At 49.1% G+C, this 16,371-nt stretch overlaps 1 long non-coding RNA gene across 1 annotated transcript; it reads left to right on the top strand.

Annotated features, from left to right (window-relative positions):
- The first annotated feature begins 623 nt into the window (after positions 1-623).
- On the top strand, positions 624-15,881 carry LOC134739979 (uncharacterized). The gene is made up of 5 exons (XR_010127140.1): positions 624-842; positions 1,255-1,555; positions 4,096-4,406; positions 7,173-7,283; positions 12,715-15,881. It is a non-coding gene; the product is annotated as an uncharacterized LOC134739979 (long non-coding RNA).
- The last annotated feature ends 490 nt before the right edge of the window (positions 15,882-16,371 follow it).

Raw genomic sequence — 16,371 nt, 5'->3', positions numbered from 1 at the left:
TCGGCTCACTGCAACCTCTGCCTCCTGGGTTCAAGCGATTCTCCTGCCTCAGCCTCCTGAGTAGCTGGGACTACAGGTGCATGCCACTACACCTGGCTAATTTTTGTATTTTTTTTAGTACAGACAGAGTTTTACTATGTTGGCCAGGCTAGTCTTGAACTCCTGACCTCATGATCCGCCTGCCTCAGCCTCCCAAAGTGCTAGGATTACAGGCGTGAGCCACAGCGCCTGGCTGAAATTTAGTGAAATTTCATGTATTTAAAATGTCAGGTAGAATGTTACAAAGTAGGCAGATCCAGAAAGCAGCACAGGGAAGTGGTATATTTGTTAAACACCAAACAATGAAAACTTACTTAAGAGTTTTCTTTCCAAATCTTCTTCCCACACAGCAGCATTGAGTTTAGCTTCACAGACAAGGATGTGAAACTTGGGATCAGCTGGTCAGAAACCAAGAACAGTACTTAGGAAATAAAATTCCATTTCACATTTTCCCCCTCTTCTATGAAATAGCTAGACCCACATGGTCGTGATGGGATGAGACATGCAAAGTCCTCCGTCTCATAGGGAATCCGCATTTCACATCCGCTCGTGAGTCTCCTCCCTGGGACAAGGCGGAGCTGACTCATTCTGAAGATGACTCTGCAGGCATGGAGTTCATTCCAGAGGAGGTCAGAGTCACTCAGCATGAAGAGAGGGTGTAACAGGATGTTGTCTCTGCTGAGGAAGTGGGGCTGCCACCTGATGGGCTGTCCATCATCACCCCAGGAGAGGCTGGGCCAGGTTGTGGTGCGTCCAACCCCCAGCCCTCTGGGCAGACCGGTTGTGATCTAAGTCATTTCAAGGTAAAGAGCAGGTGATATGTCAGGACCTGCGACACGGTGTTCAGAGAGCATCTAACACAAGCCAGCTGTCTTTGGAGGGGCGGAGCGGGGGGAGGCACTCGTATCTTGTGGGCAGAGGCTTCTTGCCTGACCACAAAGGTGGGGAGGGGTCTGTGTGGGGCCGCTGAGGGGCTTGGAGACTAAAGCCCCACGCCAGTGAGAGAAAACAGGATAGGAAGAGCCAGGGGAACCGGGTGGGGATCCAATCTCTCACTCCATGGAGGACTTTGTAAGGTTTGGACCTAGAGTAAAGGAAAGTTTAATGCATGACATAGACTCATCTCTCTGTTAGTTAGACTAACCCCTCTGTTAGTCTATGTCAGGTTGTGTCTATCAAGACCCATGTCATTCCATCAACTTCTCCCTTTCCCAGAAGGGTTACTTCTCTTTCGCTTGCTGGGAAAGGGAGAAGTTCATGGAATGACGAAGGTCTTGATAGACTCAACCTGAAGCAGCCCTTAGGAGCCAGCAGATCCGGTAGCCCCAGCAGATGTCATTGGCTCGGAGGTCTGTAGGGAAGAGGATATCACAAGACCAGCTGCACAGTCACGGAAGGGGCTCTGGGGCTTTGCAGCAAGGCTCCTTCTCCTTCAGTGACTGATCTCCTTTGAAGAAAGAACTTCTGGCCTGCTTCTGCGCAGGCAGCGACGGCCTGTTTGACCGCAGAGCACCAGGTGAGCAGGTGAACACAGACATGTGCTGTGAACTATCCACTGAGCCGCCAAGCCTTCCCCAGCTCACTGCAGCCTCAGAGCAGGCATGGTGTTGGCATGTCTCGAGATGGCTTGCCCATAGTCCCTGCTCTCCACTTTCAACTTGCCTTCCACCAAGTTCCCTCTTGGGTGCTTTCCCACGAGTAGTTGTCTGGGGGTGAAAAATGTGTATTCGACAGCAGCTTTAGATGCTGAAGTGTTTTGGAGAAGAAGTATATCACTGTTATACTCTCAGAAAGATCTCAAGTTCTGAAAATATCCGTTATCTCCTGGGAATGCTTATAAGAATGTCCTCACTACAAAAGAGAATCGGCTGATAGACATGTTGAGACCAAATAAAGATATTCAAAACAAATAAAGATAGTCAAAGACAAATAAAGAGACCCAGTTGAGAGGGAAAGCTCATTTTTACATAAGACTGGAAAGTAATTGTTGTGGGTGCCTGGCAATTATCTAAAGCCAATGGTGTGATGCAGGGGTTAAGAAGAATTTACCAAGACAGTTGTTGGTAAAGAAAGGCAGATTTATTAGAAAAAGTATGAAAGTACGTTGCAAGGGAGCAATGGGCAGGCCAGCAGGAGAGGAGCTGACTGCCAGGAGACAGAGACTTGCAGGGGGTTTGATAGGATGGTGCTCGTGGTGTGTGCTGGATAGGGCTATGTGCAGTGCTGGTAATGCCAAGGTTGCAGGGAGCTAACTTGCAATTTTTGTATCAGCTGAAGGTCTGGTGATCGCTGGGCACAGGAAGACTGAGTTATTTGTACAGGGGGCCTGTGTGTCCTGGACAATGAAGAAAGGCAGACTCACAGCTTATCCTTTTGCTTTCCTTTGGTCCCACCAACCTGAATCCCCTTCCTTGATTAGGACTGTACAGTAATGAGTATGCAAGGGAATGACAAAATTTCTTTTCTTTTCTTTTTCTTTTTGAGATGGAGCTTCACTCTTGTCACCCAGGCTGGAGTGCAATGGCGCGATCTCAGCTCACTGCAACCTCTGCCCCCCGGGTTCAAGTAATTCTCCTGCCTCAGCCTCCCAAGTAGTTGGGATTACAGGCGCCTGCCACCACACCCGGCTAATTTTTTTGTATTTTTAGTAGAGACGGGGTTTCACTGTGTTAGCCAGGATGGTCTTGATCTCCTGACCTCATGATCTGCCTGCTTCGGCCTCCAAAAGTGTTGGGATTACAGGCGTGAACCACTACACCTGGCCCTTTCTTTCTTTCTTTTTTTTTTTTTTCTTGAAACAGAGTTTCACTCTTTTCACCCAGGCTGGAGTGCAATGGCATGATCTTGGCTCACTGCAACCTCCACCTCCAGGATTCAAGCCATTCTCCTGCCTCAGCCTCCCGAGTAGCTGGGATTACAGGTGCCTGCCACCACGCCTGGCTAATTTTTGTATTTTTAGTAGAGGTGGGTTTTCACCATGTTGGCCAGACTGGTCTCGAACTCCTGACCTCAGGTGATCTGCCCGTCTCAGCCTCCCAAAGTGCTGGGATTATAGGCATGAGCCACTGCGCCCAGCCAGGAATGACAAAATTTCAAAATCACCATCTGTCAACTCCTAATAAAAATAATGAGGTGGGCAAGAATCAGTAATAGATTCCTGAAACCATTAGGCAGAAAGACAGTGAGGAGCTGCACACCTTGCCACGTACCAACCCCCCAACTTATGTGCCTTGCTGATGAGGATGAGGCTGCCACCACCTAACTCAGAGGAAGATCTTTGCATCATCCTAGTGGGACGTGAGCCACATGCCTATGTCCAGTAGGAAGCACACAGGACCACCTGTGCGGGATTCTCGAGTAAATGTTTAACCTAAATCGATAGAACTCTTGATCAACTTGCCAGTCGGCAGGAAATACAGGGAATAGGAGACAAGTTAAGTGGCACCACAAGAAAACAGACAAATTCAGATTTCAGGCATTGTCTTCTCAACAATTCAATGCTATGAAAGAAGAAAAAAAGTGACAGGACTATCCCATTAAATGAGACTTAAGACAGAGAACCAAATGTGTAGCCCTGAATTCAATCCAGATGTCAACTAACCAGCTGGAAAATACATTTTTCAAATAATTGGGAAATTATGGATATAGCCAGCATTAGATGATGTTAGATCATTAATTTTGTGGGATGGTTAGTGGCATTGTGGTTCTACAGGAAAATGTTCTTATTTTTTAGAGATGCGTAGAGATGCTTTTAGGGATGAAATGTCATCATGTCCACAATTTACTTTAAAATACATCAGGAAGAAGGAAAGCTAGATGAAGCAAGGAAGGCAAAACGTTAGCAGCCGTTAAATCAAATGTAAGAGCCTGTTTCTGTTCCTTAATTATTGTCATCTCAACATGTCTATATGTTTGGAAATTGTCATAATAAAAAGCAAATAATAAGAAGAAAATGATATTTGGAAAGATTCTATTAAAAGAGTGAAAAAGATAACCAGGTAGGCCAATGACATCTTCTCACCTGCGGCCCACTCTCCTCCTCTGTTTTGTCCACAGGGTTGCTCAGTGGACCGATGGCCAGAGGTTGGTGTGTCAAGAATTTGGGGTGTCAAGTTTAAGCACAAAGCATGGACCTTGTCTGACAAGACAGGCTGGCCACTGACTGTTAAGTATTTCCCCACAAAAGGGACAAGCCCGGAGCCAGGTTACCAGCCCACACCTCAAGACAGGCTCTTCTTTTAGAAAATGGACAAAGCTCTATGACCAGAAGAAGCACTTTGGGGAATTTAAATTTACTTTCCCGGACACGACTCCACTATCATCACTACCCCTGAACTTATGGGGCATCCAAACTTCAGTCTCAGCAGGTTTGTTTTGTGTCTGTGTGTGTGTCTGTGTGTGTCTGTGTGTGTGTCTGTGTGCCTATGTGTGTGTGTCTGGGTATGTCTCTGTGTATCTGTGTGTGTCTGTGTTGTGTGTCTGTGTGTGTGTCTGTGTGTGTGTCTGTGTGTGTGTGTCTGTGTATGTCTGTGTGTGTCTGTGTGTGTCTGTGTCTGTGTGTGTGTCTGTGTGTGTGTGTGTGTGTGTGTGTGTTTTGAAACACAGTCTTGCTCTGTCGCCCAAGCTGGAGGGCAGTGGTGCAATCACAGCTTACTGCAGCCTTGACTTCCTAGGCTCAAGCGATCCTCCCATCTCAGCCTCCTGAATAGCTGGCACCACAGGTGTGAGCCAACACTTCTAGCTAATTTTTGTATTTTTTGTAGAAACAGGGTCTTTCTATGTTGCCCAGGATGGTCTTGAACTCCTAGGGTCAAGTGATCCTCCTGCCTCAGCCTCCTGTAGTGTTGGGATTACAGGTGTGAGCCACCATGCCCAGCCAGAATATTTATTAACATCAGATTTTTCTTTTTTATTTTTTGAGACGTAGTTTTCTCTTGTTGCCCAGGCTGGAGTGCGGTGGCGTGATCTCAGCTCACTGCAACCTCCACTCCTGGGTTCAAGCAATTCTCCTACCTCAGCCTCCTGAGTAGCTGGGACTATAGGCACGTACCACCATGCCCAACAAATTTTGTATTATTAGTAGAGATGGGGTTTCACCATGTTGGTCAGGCTAGTCTCGAACTCCTGACCTCAGGTGATCTGTCTGCCTTGGCCTCCCAAAGTGTTGCGATTACAGGCGTCAGCCACCATGCCCGACCAGCATATTTATTTATTTATTTATTTATCTTTTGAGACAGAGTTTTGCTCTTGTTGCCCAGGCTGGAGTGCAATGGAGCGATCTCGGCTCACCGCAACCTCCGCCTCCCGGGTTGAAGCGATTCTCCTGCCTCAGCCTCCCGAGTAGCTGGGATTACAGGCATGCGCCACCGCGCCTGGCTAATTTTGTATTTTTTTTTAGTAGGGACGGAGTTTCTCCATGTTGGTCAGGGTGGTCTTGAACTCCTGACCTCAGGTGATCCGCACACCTCAGCCTCCCAAAGTGCTGGGATTACAGGTGTGAGCTACTGCGCCCAGCCATAAGTTTATGTTTTTAAGAGAAATGTGTTGAAGCACTGGGCTCGAGTGACAGTATGGTGGTTTATTCTGAAAGGGCTCAGCTGTGTGTGCAAAAGTGTGAGTGTGTGTGTGTATGTCAGCATATGTGTGTGAGTATGTATGTGTCTATGTGTGTGAACGTGTATGTGTGTGTGTGTATGTGTATGTGTGTGAGAGTGTTGTGTATGTGTATGTGCTAAAGTAAATATGACTGAACAATAAGAATCGTCAATCTGGTTGTTTGGTACATGAGTATTCATCTTATTTCTTTTTCACTTTTTCTGTGCATTTGAAAGCTTTCATAGTAAGTGAGAAAATGTATCTGGTTGTTAAAACAATATTGCAACGTACACACACAGTCCATTTCCTGTCCCAGAATTGAGACAGTTAGTGCAGAGGCCACTGGCTCAGCTGTGGAAACAAGACTGCACGGTCCGTCTGCACCCACGCTGTCTGTGAGCCCTAGGAATGTCGCTTCCTGTCTCTGGGTCTCAGTTTCCTTCTCTTTAAAATGGGCTGATGCTGTTCCTGCCACAGAGGCTGGGATTCAGGCCACATACCCCGGCACAGCAGCGTTCCGTTGTTACACACTTGAATACTCCCAAGCCAGTTGGTAAAGAGTTGACTCTCCGGGACGCCTTGCACGTTTCCACGACTCAGCAGTCAACGTGGAGCTGAACTGGCTGGGAAGTGTTTTGAGCACTGCCCGTGTTTGTCTCACAGCCCTCACGGGAATCCCGGTTAATGCACTCAATGAGCAGAGCCCTGAAAACCCCACCTGTCACCTCATAAGTGTTCTATAAGTGTTTGCCATTTTAGTAAGTCCTTGTATTTTTATCCAATCTTTGTTTGTTTTATGTTAAAAGGATAGATGGAAGGTTAATGTTGAAGTAATTAACTTCTTAATGGAAATGTATAATTACAAAGTAATTGAAAAGAAGAATAGATGAGTTCTGTGAGAGTTTGTCTTTCTGCCTCATGCTAAAATGTAAGCTCTTGTTGTGAACGAAAGCCTGTGTGCAAATGGTTTGCAGGCTGATCAGCGAATCTGGGGCACAGAGCTACCCAGGAGCTCTCACTGTCGATTTAACATCCAAGCATTTTATGTAGCTTCTTGATGCCAATGTTGGTAAGAGACACTAAATTGTCATGGGCATTATGGAGAAAATCCGTAGATGATTTCTGGAGCACAAAAGCCTGACCTGGAATTGGGGCAGAGCTGGGGAAGGTAGGGGGAATGATTCATTTGTACAGCAGGGGGGATGTGGGGGGCTCAGGCCAGAGCAGGGTGGGGCTGCTGGAAACCAGATAAGGAGAAGAACATAGATGTGACAGCAAAGACTCCTTAGTTGTGAGCTAATCAGTGAGCTCAATTATGTAGGGCAAGTTTAAAGAATTTAAACATTAAACCATATGTTCCTTATATAAAACAATTTTTGAGTGCCAGGGAACTTCCAGCCAGACATCGACCTAGGGTTGTTCATCACCATAGTGGCTGGTGGGGTACCATTCATGTGGGAGGTTGGAGGAGTGGGCAACGGGGTTAGGCTGTGTCGGTCTTCTTGACAGGTACTCAAGGACATCCGCTGTGTGCCTAGGTGCAGCTGTGGCACTGGGACGGACACAGGAAGCAATGTGGGATCTTTGCTGCCAGTGAGCTCCCAGTCTAGGAGAAGAGAGAGGAAGCATCTTTATCTGTGTTATCCCAGGTAGGTGCGCCAATTATATGTCTGTATCCTTATCTGTGTCTACATCTACAGTCATATCAATATCTATACCCATACCCATATCTCTATATATCTACATCTATACCCATATCACAGCTGTGTCTATATCTGTTAAGTCATTCTTGCATTGCTATAAAGAAATACCTGAGACTGGGTCATTTACAAAGAAAAGAGGTGGAATTGGCTAACGGTTCTGCAGGCTGCACAAACATCATACCAGCAACTGCTCCGCTTCTGAGGAGGCCTCAGGGAGCTTTTGCTCATGGCAGAAGGTGAAGCGGGAGCAGGTGTGTCACATGGACAGAGCTGAAGTCAGAGAGAGAGAGTGGGTTGGGGGAGCTGCCACACACTTAAACAACCAGACCTCCTGAGAACTCACTCACCATTGTGAGGACAGCATGAAGCTATGCGGGATCTTCCCTCACGAACTAAACTCCTCCCAGCAGACCCCATCTCCAACACTGGAGATTACAACTCAACATGAGATTTGCGTGGGGACAAATATCTAAACTATATTACTATATCTATATCTATATACACCTATGTCCATAGATCCTTCTATGTCCACATCTGTACCTGTAATGTGTGTGTGCATATAGATACATATGTCTTTTTACAAAGAAAATAAGGCCAGGTACGGCAGCTCACACTGGTAATCCCAGCACTTTGGGAGGCTGAGGCGGGTGGATCACCTGAGGTTAGGAGTTCGAGACCAGCCTGGCCAACATGGTGAAACCTTGTCTCTATTAAAAATACAAAAAAAAAAAAAAATAGCTGGACATGGTGGTGGGTGCCTGTACTCCCAGTTACTCGGGAGGCTGAGGCAGGAGAATCGCTTGAACCCAGCAGGCGGAGGCTGCAGTGAGCTGAGATCATGCCACTCCACTCCAGCCTGGGTGACAGAGTGAGACTCCTTCTCAAAAATAAATAAGTGAAAAGAAAATAAGCTCAGAGAAATCAGGTGGTGCCACCATCAATAAGCCTCAGAACCGGAATGCAAACGTGGGCTTTCGTGCCTTCAAAGCCAGAACTGTGTTCAACCCTCTCGCTTTAGGGTCTGTATCAGTTTGTTAGGGCTGCCTCAACAAAGTGCCACAAACAATAGGACTACCTTCTCTCCCAGGCCAGAAGTCTGAGATCCTGGTGTCCGCAGGGCTGAGCTCCCCTGAAGTCTCCAGGGGAGGGTCTGTCCCAGCCAGGCCTGGATCTGGCCTCTGGTGGCTCCTCGGCCGGTGGCCCCTCGGCTGCATGGCTCCTCAGCTGGGTGGTGGAGCTCCAGTCCTCACGTGGTGTTCTTCCTCTGTGTGTGTGTCTCTCTGTGTCCCAGTTTCCCCTTTTTATGAGAACACTGATTGTATTCAGTTAGGATGCTCCCTCATGACCTCATCTGAATTTGATTTAACTTCATTCCCTCTTTGGAAATAGACAAGACCCTATTTCCAAATAAAGTCACATTTTGAGGTATGGGGGGTGGTTAGGTCTCCAACATATCTTTTTTTTTGAATGGGGTATAATTCAACTCATAACGGTGTCTTTCACCAAAACCCAGTGATCCTACTTAATCCACATCCCATCTCTTAATGCCTAGTCCCATCGACTTGTCACTAGATGATGCTGAGAACAAAGGTTTCGTATCTGGGATAAAAGCTTTTTCATCATCATAGAAATTTGGCAAACTTCAGAAGCACCATTACTGTGTTTCAATTTTATCAAGCCTTTTAACAGCCGTACCATATCCTTGGACTACTTCTATTTTGTAGATAAACGCATGGAAACTTGTTTATGTGTACACGTGGTGCTCACACCGCATGTTAGAAGTATGCAATGTGCTTTCTTACACGTGTGGTCATTTATGGCAAACAGCTCTGGGAGGAAAGCAAGGCAGGAAGCAGCTTGTGCATCTGCAGAGGGCACGATGGTGTCTGCTGGGCTGGGTGACTCACCAGTCACAAGCTGGGGTGGGTGGGGCCAGAGAGCCACAGTGCAGAGCTGTTGGACCTCAGGCCCTCACAGCTGAATCAGGGTTCACTTTTTAGGGCTTATTGTTGGGCAGAGTCCAGAGACAGCCAGGGATCCCCACATATTGAAGCAGAAAGCACCTTCTAGCCGAGCCACGTTGGACGTGGGACCCATCACTCGTCTTATTTCGACATCTTATAACTTCGAGGAACACAGTTATTGCAATCTTCGCATCGTCTGCCTTTCCTCCATATGTGCTCTGTAGTGTTATTTTCTTGACATTTCTCTTCCTTTGGGGTGGAAAAAGAGGAAAAAGGTCACGGTGGGTGGAAACAAAAATGAGAAGAGAAAGTGCATGGGCAGAAGTTCAGTGAGGATGTTGTCACGTCAGAAACCCACACCTCCAACTTGTGGTCTGACGAGGTGATCAGACTCAGGACACAAGAGGGGCGTTCCTCGCCCCATCGCAGCTAATGTCAGTCACGTTACAGGGCAGTTCGTATGGAAAGCGCACAGCCTATACTGCGGTCCAGGTTAGATTCCAGCAGCGCGGCTTTCATGTCCTGCTCAGGCAAGCCTTGGTCACTCACTGGGTCTCTGATTCTGTGACAAATCCAGTGGGCAGACACCCTGAGAGAGCAAGAGGTGACTGAGTCATGGCCTGGCTGTGGGGGACAGCCCACAGTCTGGAGATAGCAAGCCGCCAATGCTGCAGTCACCCTTATAAAACATTTGGAATTACGGAAGCTGAGCAGAGCCGGTTTTCTTGTTTACTTTGTTTCTGGTTTGCAGAAAGCATTAGGTTGGAGGGTTTTTTTTCTTGTTCTTATCTCACAAAATGTAAACTATCAGAGACTTAAAGCTTAAGTACTTTTGTGCATCCAGACAAACCACGACAAAACAAAACAGCCGGCTACAGCCTACACGTTTGGGCCAGGGTCATGGTTCTCTCACGGAACGCTGTTCAGAAGTGAAAAGACACCAACATTGAGAATTCAGGAGAAGGAGAATTTCAGACATTGTATTCAGTGCTCTTTGTGGCTGAGTCTCTGCAATATACTGTCTTCCATTTAAGGACTAGAATCAAAGGCTGAGCTGTCTCCATCGCTCCCTGCCCATTGAGAGCCTGTGGCCATATGGGGAAACTACCTTTTCATCATGGAAAAGAAGAACTGGTGAGCTTCCTTTGCTGACTCATTAAGCCATTCATCCAGCGTTCACCAAGTGCTACATTCATCCAGCGTTCACCAAGTGCTACCGGAGTGCCAGGCTCAGGACCACACGGAGCTGTTTAGCTGTTCTTGTGACTTTTTTCCCACTTTTTCTTTTTTTTTTTTGAGATGGAGTTTTGCTCTTGTCGCCCAGGCTGGAGTGCAATGGTGTGATCTCAGCTCACCGCAACATCTGCCTCCCAGGTTCAAGCAATTCTTGTGCCTTAGCCTCCCGAGTAGCTGGGATTACAGGTGCCTGCCATCATGCCTGGCTGATTTTTGTATCTTTAGTAGAAACGGGGTTTCCCCATGTTGGCCAGGCTGGTCTCAAACTCCTGACCTCAGGTGATCCACCAGCCTCGGCCTCCCAAAGTGCTGGGATTACAGGTGTGAGCCACCATGCCCTGCCAATTTTTTTTCTCCTAACATCTCAGGGGAAGGTTTTTATCCTCGTGCACTTTGCCCATCACGAGCCGGGTCCCATGTTGATGCCAAGGTCATAGCAAGTGTCACGCAGCACGCCATTGGGTACTCGAAGTGTTTGGGTGCCTGCCCTCCCCTCGGATTCGGCCCCATCCAGGGGCCCTGCTCCCGTTTCCTGCCCAGCACCTTCCTCCAGGAAGTCCCCCTCCCGGCCACCCAGCCCATTTCCAGACCTCACCCTTGACCTTCACCCCTTATTTGTGCACGTGCTGCCATCTTTCCCGGTGTCACGTCTCACCGTCACATTCCCAGCCAGGAGAGTTCCTGCATATCACACAAGACCTGCCTAGGGAGCTGCCTTCCCGAGTTTTCATCTTCTCTCGTCCTCAAGGAGCCTCCCCAGAGCCTCCGGCCAGGCACGCGGCTCCTTCTGCTGGCTCTCCCCTCCCTCTTCTGTCACTAGAAGGGCCTTGACCCGATCAGTGATGAGCCTTTGTCGTGATGACACATTCGTCTTCTCTCTGAGTGGCTCTGTACCGTGTTCACTTAGCTAATCTGTGTTTCTCAAAGTTCCCTTCCCTGAATGGTTCCAACTTCCTGTTGGAGGAAAGAGAGATTTGCAGAAAATTTGGAAGGTGGAAATGAAGGAGCAGCTATTTTCTACAGGAACATCGTCTGTGTTTATTCACACTGTGAGGCTCAAAGAGGTTGCTTTCCCCCTACCAGGGGAAAAGGGATGCTGCACGAAGGAATTTTAGGCAGTTACACTGTAATGGTGGGTACGTGTCATTCTACATGTGCCCAAACCAGAGAATGGCCAACACCGTGAGTGCTCCGTGTGTTAACAGTTGATGAACCTGCATTGGGGTATCGGAGTCGCCAGTGGGGGCACAAACATCCACGGAAACATCAAGCCCCACTCATCCCCTCCTAGTGGGAAGCCCTCCCTCCACTCATCAACGCCACAGGTGCCTTTATGGGAGAGTTTTAAAGGTTGTAGTTTTAGACTGCCTACTTGTTCAGGGCAGAGAAAGAGAATAAGCTCTGAAAATGGCAAAGGCATAGCAGGAGGAGATTGGGCCCGTGGTGGAGATAAGCCCCCAGGCCAGGGCTGCACAAGCCCTCCCTCAGTGGGAGGGACCTTCCTGCTTGTGGTGGGACTGTTTGCCTCACAGTGAGCGCTCATTCTCCCGCCCGGGGCGGCTGGCACCCATCATTGCAGATCTGTGGGTGCTCCTATGCCTCCAGAGGACACTAAAGAGCAGGGAAGATGCAGTTTCCTTCCAGTCCAAACCAGCCACCTGCCGGAAGGAAGAAGGAGAACCAGGGCTGCATCCAAGGAAAACACTTTCATTTCTCAAAGGAAAACATTAGGAAACTGGAGGAAGCTATTTCCGGGTGTGTAACTGACCCAGGATCTTCCTCTGGAGCAGGGCTGGCAAAACAAGGCCCTCAGGCCAAATCAGGTCCACCATCCATTTATTTTGTATTCTCTGTAAGCTAACCATGACCTTTATTTTTTTTTAATGATTCAAAAATGTAGAAGGAGAATGATGTTTTGTGACATGTAAAAATGATATGCTGTTCACATTTTCAAGTTCATCAAAATAAGATGAACTTGAACAGCACCAGGCTCATGGGTTTAGTATTGTCTGCAGCTGTTTTACGTGGCAGCAGGAGAAAAGGTCCCACAGAGACCACATGGCTCACAAAGCCTAAAAGGTTAACTTTCTGGCTCATTACTGGAAAAGTTTGCTGATCCCTGACTATTTTTATGTTATTTTCTTTTCTTTTCTTTTCTTTTATTATTTTTGAGACAGGATCTCACTCTGTCGCCCAGGCTGGAGTGCACTGGTGCAACCTCGGCTCACTGCAGCCCTGACGTCCCGGGCTCAAGCGATCCTCCTATCTCAGCCTCCTGAGTACCTGGGACAGCAGGAGTGCAACACCACACCAACACCAGACCACAGCCTTGACCCCTGAGTTTAGAACATGCAAGAAATTCCTACAAATCAATTAGAAAAAACAGGCGATTTAATTAGAGAAATGGGCAAAAGACCTGAACAAGCACTTTACCAAAGAAGAGATCAAAACAGTTACTCAATGGATGCTCAACTGTGTTATTCATCAGTGGATGCTGCTTAAAACCACGTTGAGATATCACTACATAGCCGCCAGGACAGCAAAGTCAGGAAAGAGGAGCAGGAATCAGTGAGGATACAGAGAAACTGAACTCAAACATTGTTGGTGGGAACTGAACTCACACACTGCTGAGGGGAACTGAACTCACTCACACACCACTGGGGGGACTGAACTCACACAGCACTGAGGGGACTGAACTCACTCGCACACCACGGGGGGAACTGAACTCACTCGCACACCATGGGGGGGACTGAACTCACTCGCACACCACTGGGGGGACTGAACTCACACACCACGGGAGGACTGAACTCACTCACACACAATGGGGGGGACTGAACTCACTCACCTACCACTGGGGGGACTGAACTCACACACCACGGGGGGACTGAACTCACTCACACAGCACTGGGGGACTGAGCTCACTCACACAGCACTGGGGGGGACTGAGCTCACTCGCACAGCACTGGGGGACTGAGCTCACTAGCACAGCACTGGGGGCACTGAGCTCACTCGCACAGCACTGGGGGGACTGAGCTCACTTGCACACCACGGGGGGGACTGAGCTCACCACGGGGGTGCCTGAGCTCACTCACACACAACTGGGGGGACTGAAGTCACTCACATACCACTGGGGGGACTGAACTCACTTGCACACCACTGGGGGACTGAACTCACACCCACACCGCTGGGGGGACTGAACTACTCACACACTGCTGGGGGGACTGAGCTCACACACCACGGGGGGACTGAACTCACTCGCACAGCACGAGGGGGACTGAGCTCACTTGCACACCATGGAGGGGACTGAGCTCACCACGGGGGGGTCTGAGCTCCCTCACACACCACTGGGGGGACTGAGCTCCCTCACACAGCGCTGGGGTGACTGAGCTCCCTCACACAGCGCTGGGGGGACTGAGCTCCCTCGCACACCGCGGGGGGGACTCAGCTCACATGCACAGCACTGGGTGGACTCAGCTCACTCGCACAGCACTGGGTGGGCTGAACTCCACTCGCACAGCACTGGGTGGACTGAGCTCACTCACACACCACGGGGGGCCTGAACTCACTCACACACAACTGGGGGGACTGAGCTCACTCACACACCACTGGGGGGACTGAACTCACACACACACCACTGGGGGGACTGAGCTCACTCACACAGCACTGGGTGGACTGAACTCACTCACACACCACAGTGGGGACTGAACTCACTCACACAGCACTAGGTGGACTGAACTCACTCACACACCACTGGGGGGACTGAGCTCACTCACACACCACTGGGGGGACTGAGCTCACTCACACACCACGGGGGGCCTGAACTCACTCACACACAACTGGGGGAACTGAGCTCACTCACACACCACTGGGGGGACTGAGCTCACTCACACACCACGGGGGGCCTGAACTCACTCACACACAACTGGGGGGACTGAGCTCACTCACACAGCCCTGGGTGGACTGAACTCACTCACACACCACAGTGGGGACTGAACTCACTCACACAGCACTGGGTGGACTGAACTCAATCACACACCACTGGGGGAACTGAGCTCACTCACACAGCACTCGGGGGACTGAACTCACACACCACGGAGGGGGCCTGAACTCACTCACACACCACTGTGGGGAAACTGAACTCACTTGCGCACCGCTGGGGGGAAGTACATTTTTGCATTGACCCTAGAGCAGTAACCACTGAAACCGAACTGAAGCTTCCATGGCGACGCTGTGATTCCTCACGACCCGCAGAAATTCAAACATGTTGCACACAAGGTCATGCGCAAGAATGTTGACAGGATCACTGTTTGTGTGTTTATCTGAACCTTCACCTGCTCATGAGAGATGAAGGTTATCATGTGAACGTGGGGAAGACATTGCCAAACATCCAGGGGAGGTTTCCCCGGAGAGCAGACACCACCTCCCGTCACCGTCCTCTTGGAAATGCCTTGCAGCACGGTCAAGGGACTCTGCTGCTCTGCCAGTCCACTGCGTAGGTCTTCCTGCTTCTCCACTTTATTTCCACCAGATTATAAACTCTTGGAAACAAATATTCTGCCATCACTCATTTCTTTATCACTCACAGCATCTGGATGTCCTCCACAACAGCAAGTGGCACCTGTCATATTTTGTTTTGTGTTTTTTTTTTGTTTTTTTTTTTTTTTTGAGACGGAGTCTCGCTCTCTTGCCCAGGCTGGAGTGCAGTGGTGTGATCTCTGCTCATTGCAAGCTCCCCCTCTCGGGTTCAAGCGATTCTCCTGCCTCAGCCTCCCTAGTAGCTGGGACTACAGCTGCGTGCTGCCACGCCTGGCTAATTTTTTGAATTTTTAGTAGAGACGGGGTTTCACAGTGTTAGCCAGGACAGTCTTGATCTCCGGCCCTCGTGATCCACCCGCCTCGGCCTCCCGAAAGTGCTGGGATTACAGGCATGAGCCACCGCGCCCGGCCACCTGTCATGTTTTACAGCTGAGGAAGCTGAGGTCACATGTCCAAGGACTCAAGCATGGGATGTCTCTGTCCCTACCCAGCGTGGGTCTCACCACCACTCCTTATTGACTCCACTCTGATCAGACTGTGCCTCTGATAACTCCCAGGACAGGCTCAGCCTTTTCAAGCTTCTGGGGCTTTGCATTTGCTTTTGCCTCTACCTGGGTCTTTATTTCTTCCATTGTCCAAGGACCAAGTCCTCCTCATCCTTCAGGTCTCAACTCCAGCTGGGCTCCGAGGAGGAGCTACCACCTGGGATGCCACTACCTGTCGGGCCTGCCTCCCTCTCTTACTCGCTCGTGTCCTTGCATTTCACTCATTGAATGATCTTAAACTGTAATGACATGATAATTATTTTTATCTCTTTGTGGACTGTTTATTTTCTGTCCTGCCCTTCCCACCTCACAAGAATGGGAAGCCCCATAGGGGGCTGGGACATCATCTGTCTTATTCACACATGATGTTAAAAGAGATTGTTTTCTTCCTAATGGTGATGAAGTTACACTGCACAGAGGATTATCAGGGCAGTGAAGCTACCCTGCATGGCACTATCATGGTGGATAGGAGCAGTGCACATCTGTGCAGACCCAGAGGATGGACAACACCTAGAGCGAGCCCTCGTGTAAACCACGGACTCCAGGCAATGAAGACGTGTTCATGTGGGTTCACCAGTGGTAACAAATGCACCACATTTGCTGGTGGGGGTGGCTGTGCGTGCAGGGGAGAGGGGACAGGCAGCACATGGCAGGTGTCTGTACCTTCTGTGCATTTTACTGTGAGCCAAAAACTGCTCTAAAAAAATTGTCTATTTTTAAGTTCTGATGGGTTCTCTGGCTTCAGGGAGTTGC

This window comes from Pongo pygmaeus, chromosome 7, assembly GCF_028885625.2.
Source record: "Pongo pygmaeus isolate AG05252 chromosome 7, NHGRI_mPonPyg2-v2.0_pri, whole genome shotgun sequence".
Classification (NCBI taxonomy): Eukaryota; Metazoa; Chordata; class Mammalia; order Primates; family Hominidae; genus Pongo; species Pongo pygmaeus.
This window is presented reverse-complemented; position numbering and strand designations above follow the sequence as displayed.